We start from the raw sequence: 5,352 nt of genomic DNA on the forward strand, positions 1-5,352 counted from the left end.
TTAGGGGTCCAAAAGCCCGGGCGCGAACATAATCACCATGTGTGCTGGGACCAAGTCTCACACATATGATGAATCATGACACATGATCGAATGTCACAACTTTACTATATAATAGGAGTTCTATACAAAATAAATAATTACATATAAGGAGACAACGGTCCAGCAACCCAAAGTTGACTAGGAGACGACGACCTAGATCTCTCACGAACTCATCGTAGCATCCTCCTTGTGCCTCATCCTGCGATACCTGTTCTTGACCTGTGGGGGGTGTGAGACAGCAAGAGTGAGCTCACATACGTTCATCGCTCAACAAGTTGTGGGGAATAATGTGCATGAACTCGCCAAAGGTGGGAGTTCACGTGAAGTGTAAGGCTTACCAAAGAGGATGGTTAGAGTTGAGCATTGCTTTTAAAGTTGGTCAAAATTTTATTAGCAATTACTAAGTATAAGTAAATACCAACCCAATTAAGTAGTAGAGCAAAAGTAACAACATCACCTGCGGTGCAATGCATATGACAAATTGAATTTAGTTCCATAAGTTAATCATCAGAGAGTCCTGAGCTGCTCATGACCGTGAGCTCGGCTAGTATACCAGTTTTACACTCTGCAGAGGTGGTACCCTTTACCCACAAGTCATGTTACCCATCTACCAAGGGATCGCGACTTCCCATACACCTCTACCGAGGAGGCGAGGCAGGGTAACACTACGAGGCCTTTACAAAGTTCCACTAGCTTCAGAAAACCCGCTACAGTTTATAGGAAGCTCCAATGCAGGGTTCTTGCATGACCGCCATCGCAGCAAAATCAACCAAGGACCTCCCTACACTGTCCACTACCCTACTGCCCTTGCCCCTTTCGGGTAAGGTAGTCCTCCACTAGCTTTCCTAATTAATCAGTCAAGGGCGTCCATAAACCCTTGTGGTGGCACGTGTTTCTCAAGTTAAGCTCTATGTTCCAATTAACATTAATGATCTTGACATGAACATAAATAGAATAACAAAATAACTGGAACATAGATATGATAAATAATTATCCCAAATCCATGTAAAGCAATAGCAAACTACCCAAGTGATTCAGGGGTAAACAAGGTAATGAGATAAACAATCTAGGGTAACCTATTGGGTCCCATCAAAATTAACCTATGCATGAATAAATGATATTAAAGAACATTATTGGGTAAAAAGTGGTCAAGGACACAACTTGCTTTCAATGAGCTCCTGCTCAGCAACTTCTATCTGCTGCTCACCAGTATCCTCGGTCACACGCTCTTCTACTCGCCACAATACAAACAAGCACAGTGTATAGGGAAAATTAACATCACACCAGACATATAAACAAAATACACAGTAATAATCTACACATTAAAATAAAAACCTAGGAACATGAATCATAATTTTTGGAGTTATAGATTTTAAATTATGAATTTCCAAAGGTTTTATGTGCTTAATATATGATTGAGTGAGAAATTACTTTTACTAATGTTTTCATGTAAAAACAGAGGGGCTCTAGGTGATAAACAATAATATTACAAAATTTTAGGAACTGGAATGGATCGATTTGAGGTTCATTTGAATTTTCTATGAATTATACAAATTCTATGAATTGCTTTTATATTAAAACTCATTTTCTAATTCATTTTCCTGATTTTATAACTCTCTGGACGGGGCCTTGATTATCAGAAAGATTAGGGCTCTCGGTGTAAGTTTCCTAAAGCACAGAGAACAACAGCCATGGACTGCGGGTTCATTTCTTGGTTATAGAGGGCTCTTATGAAAACGTGCTCGCGAAGGGGTATTCGGAGATCTCGGCCACCCGATTACAAACAAGCGGCCCAGATCAAGTACAAAAGGTAGTGTTTGAGCTGTCAACGCGGACCGCCGATGCCATGATGGACGGTTCGAATTTTAAAATGGCTAGATCCAATCGCGCTCGTCAGATCCGAATCGAACGCTGCAGATTTACTTGGACGAACCGTTAGCTAGGGTCTAATCTCGACCGCACACGGTTTAATCTATGGCTAGCAGCTGTCTTCCTTCCTCAGACGAACCAGCAAGGCGGCGCGACACGGACCGTGGCGGCGACGGCGGCCATTGCCGGCGATCCCATACCCCACGATTTCGCCCATGCAAGTCCTAAATTTCTAGCACATCTCAATGCTAGGATTCAATTTTAGTCGAGGGCGAGGAATTACCAGAGAAGTAGATGAGTGCGGTGCTATCCACGCGGACGCGGTGGAGAAGAACTTCGGTGAGGAATTAAGGTCTCACCGCCAGACGATCCCACCAGATAGTGCTTCGGACAACTTCTCTACTTCTCGGTGCAGGTCCTCGACTAGCTCCCGGGACCAAAACGACGAGCACCGAGGCGAACCGTAGTGGCGGCGTTAGTCAACTCGAGGAAAGGTCGCTACTCCCTTCACCCTCTCGGTTTGAGTTCCGGTTGTCAATGCGATTGAATTGGTCACAGGAACGCGACGCGGGCGGGTTTTTATATGCACGACGAGGCCAGGGCGGTCATGGCCGAGGATCTCGCGTCGAGCGCCGGCTACCCGCGCGATGCGGACGATTCTGTTGAAGAAGGGAAGTCCGACCGCATGGGCCCGCACGGCAGTGAAGGTGGGACGCGAGGCGCGGGGGGAGAATTAGCGGACGGGGCTGACAGATGGGCCCGCGAACGCAGTGAATTGCAGAGCGCGAGTGCGAGCGAGAGACCGCCAGGTGGGTCCCACGCGACATTGCGCGCGGCGCGGGGAGCGGAATTGGGCTGGTCGCGCGAAGGGAAAGGTAAGTGGGCCAAATTCATGTAAGTTGGCCCGCGAATGGAGGGTTTTTTTTCCTTTTTCTGGTTTATCTTTTCTTTTATTTTTTTAGAATTCAAATTTGAATTAAACTTTAACTGTGAACTTATATTCATCTTAATTGTAAAAGTTAAACCCAATTAGGATAGTTTAACTAATTTATCTATATTTATTTTCTTTATCTTTGTTTAGTATTCTTTCTTCTCTTTCTCAAATTCTTGAATTCCCTTTAGACCTTAAATTCCTATTTGGGAATTTAATATATCCCTTTTCATATTATTTTATGTTACCACAAAATGCACAAAATAAAATCCGGCATGATGCATAATTTAGTGGTATATCTTTTTATCATTTATTTGTTGTTTGAATATGGTATTCACATGTGATGATAAGTAAATTCAACACACACAAAGAATATGGGAAAATGACTTTTCTCCCCTTTTATTATATATTACAAATTGGGTATTACAAATCCTACCCCCTTAAAAAGAATCTCGTCCTCGAGATTTTGTAAGAAAATGGTATATAACCATGTTATCTCAAAACATATGCACAAACAAAAATCTTAGCATGATGCATAATTTATTAGCAAAACATATGGTCGATTGGACCTTATTATTATTCCTAAAATAATAAAATACTGGTTAGGAGATGGTTATGAAAATATGGACATAGTATGTCTAGGCATCTATGAGATTCCCTTATGGTCAATATAGGTCATGGCAAGGAAGAGTATAATAAGGAAAGACTTTATCCAAAATGTTTATGTCTTGATTCATCTCGAGATTCGCTTTGGCTGTTATATCGTTCCTTGTCGAGGTTGATCTCCTCGTTTCTTTTGGTCTTGGTGTCTCCATCCGAGCTAGGGAGCTAGCTATAGTTAAGATAGCTAGGGTATATGGGTAGGACAAAATCTTGTTTATCGATAGGTTAGCATAGATGGATTATGTAACCTTTTGGGAGTGTATGGCTGAGTTGATCTAAGGCACTAACTTAGGCCCAAAACATGTTTATTGGGTCTAATCTATTTCACCAGTATTAACTAACCTATTTATGTAACTCACTTTAGATTAGATCATATTAGGTTAGATGGGATCTAGATTAGATTGGTATGACTAGTTTAACTAGATAAGATCTAATTAATTTGCATTAGGTCATGGGTGTTAAACTAGGGTGGATAAGTATGCCTATTAGGATAAGATAGATCCATAAAGATAAGATAGAATCTTTTGAGGTCAGTTAGATCTATTAGGATGAGATAAAATCTTTTCAAGATAAGATGGATCTATTAAGATCAGGGAGAATCTTTTAAGATAAGATGAATTGGTTAGAATGAGATCTTTTAGGATAAGATAAATCTTTTAAGCTAGATATGTTCCAATGGGGATAATCTAGTTTGTCTAGTTATTTTTATAAGCATTTTTTCTATATGTATATGCAGATGTAATTGTGGACATTACTCCACAACTCATCACACTCAATCAAAGATCCAAATCAGACAAGTATCATAAGAACAAAACATTCAAATTCATAGATATCTATAAAAATAGTTTTATTTTTGTTCCTAAGAGTAGGTCTCCTATTCCAAAAAGTCACTTTAACCACAAGATTTCAAAGTGTGAAATCCAAGTTTGTCTTTAGAAGTGAAAAGGTAAGAATAATCAGAGTAAAGCGGAAATAGATGACAAAAGATTAAGAGAAGTTTAGAAAAGAATCAAAGTAGCAAAGGTAAGTAGATAATGGTTGTCCAGTTCTATCTAGGTTTCGTCCTACAATCAACATTGCCTCTGATACCACTTCTGTCACACCCGGGTTTTAGGGGTCCAAAAGCCCGGGCACGAACATAATCACCAGGTGTGCTGGGACCAAGTCTCACACATATGATGAATCATGGCACAGGATCGAATGTCATAACTTTACTATATAATAGGAGTTCTATACAAAATAAATAATTACATATAAGGAGACAACGGTCCAGCAACCCAAAGTTGACTGGGAGACGACGACCTAGATCTCTCACGAACTCATCGCAGCATCCTTCTTGCGCCTCATCCTGCGATACCTGTTCTTGACCTGTGGGGGGGGGGTGTGAGACAACAAGAGTGAGCTCACATACGTTCATCGCTCAACAAGTTGTGGGGAATAATGTGCATGAACTCGCCAAAGGTGGGAGTTCACGTGAAGTGTAAGGCTTACCAAAGAGGATGGTTAGAGCTGAGCATTGCTTTTAAAGTTAGTCAAAATTTTATTAGCAATTACTAAGTATAAGTAAATACCAACCCAATTAAGTAGTAGAGCAAAAGTAACAACATCACCTGCGGTGCAATGCATATGACAAATTGAATTTAGTTCCATAAGTTAATCATCAGAGAGTCCTGAGCTGCTCATGACCGTGAGCTTGGCTAGTATACCAGTTTTACACTCTGCAGAGGTGGTACCCTTTACCCACAAGTCATGTTACCCATCTGCCAAGGGATCGCGACTTCCCATACACCTCTACCGAGGAGGCGAGGCAGGGTAACACTATGAGGCCTTTACAAAGTTCCACTAGCTTC

The sequence above is a fragment of the Zea mays genome, chromosome 2, assembly GCF_902167145.1.
Source record: "Zea mays cultivar B73 chromosome 2, Zm-B73-REFERENCE-NAM-5.0, whole genome shotgun sequence".
Classification (NCBI taxonomy): domain Eukaryota; kingdom Viridiplantae; phylum Streptophyta; class Magnoliopsida; order Poales; family Poaceae; genus Zea; species Zea mays.